The sequence below is a fragment of the Medicago sativa genome, chromosome 3 (genome assembly GCF_051527215.1).
Source record: "Medicago sativa cultivar Bolivia chromosome 3, Bolivia_mono, whole genome shotgun sequence".
NCBI lineage: Eukaryota > Viridiplantae > Streptophyta > Magnoliopsida > Fabales > Fabaceae > Medicago > Medicago sativa.
In genome coordinates, this window is record NC_140751.1 from 32698324 (window position 1) to 32699314 (window position 991).

Genomic DNA, 991 nt, shown 5'->3' on the forward strand with positions numbered 1-991 from the left:
TCACTTAGTGCAGCAAAATCAATTTTTCGCATCACCCACTGAGGATCCGAATTTTCATATTTCAACCTTTTTAAGACTCAGTGGAACCGTGAATGGAAACCAAGAGGTCGTAAGGCTGCACTACTTTCCTTTTTCCTTAGGGGGAAGAGCTAGTGCTTGGTTTCATTCGTTGGAACTTGGTTCTATCACTTCATGGCATCAAATGAAGCAAGCTTTTCTTGCCCGATTCTTTCCTCATTCTAAAATTGTTCACTTAAGGAAACAAATCATACAATTCACTCAAAAAGATGGAGAATCTCTTTACAATGCGTGGGAACGTTTCAAAAAAATGCTTAGACTTTGTCCCCATCATGGTTTAGAGAATTGGCTTATTATTCACACTTTTTATAATGGCCTTTTGTGTACCACAAAAATTTATGTTGATGCAGCTGCAGGTGGAGCTTTGATGAATAAAACATACACAGGAGCTTATGCTTTGATCGAGGACATGGCACAAAACCACTATCAGTGGACCTACGGAAGGGACATCACTAATGTTTCTACCCTTGATCATCTATCTGCTAAGGTGGACACACTTTTTCAAAAATTTGATAAATTAAGTGTAAGTGTTGTCACACCTACTCCTGTTTCACCACCATGTGAATTTTGTGGAATACTTGGTCATACTAGTGTTGAATGCAAACTAGGTAGTGCTGTTGAAAGTCCCGAGCAATTAAACTATGATAAATATAATCAAGGGATGAGGCCAAATCAAATTTTTTACAACAAAACACCTCAAAATCCCTTTGGACAACAAACAACACCACCCGGTTATGCAAACAACCAAGGAGTCCCTCAAAAATCCAGCTTGGAAATTTTACTAGAAAAATGTGTTATGGAACAATCCAAGCAATTTCAAGAACTTAAAACTCAAATTGGATTTTTGAACGACTCTGTTGTCAAGCTTACATCTAAAGTGGACTCCATTTCTACTCACCAAAATTTTCTAGAT

General features: G+C 37.6%; 1 non-coding gene across 1 annotated transcript; it reads right to left on the reverse strand.

Annotated features, from left to right (window-relative positions):
* Positions 1-249: 249 nt before the first annotated feature.
* Positions 250-357, reverse strand: LOC146937219 (small nucleolar RNA R71). The gene has a single exon (XR_015033749.1). It is a non-coding gene; the product is annotated as a small nucleolar RNA R71 (small nucleolar RNA).
* Positions 358-991: the final 634 nt, after the last annotated feature.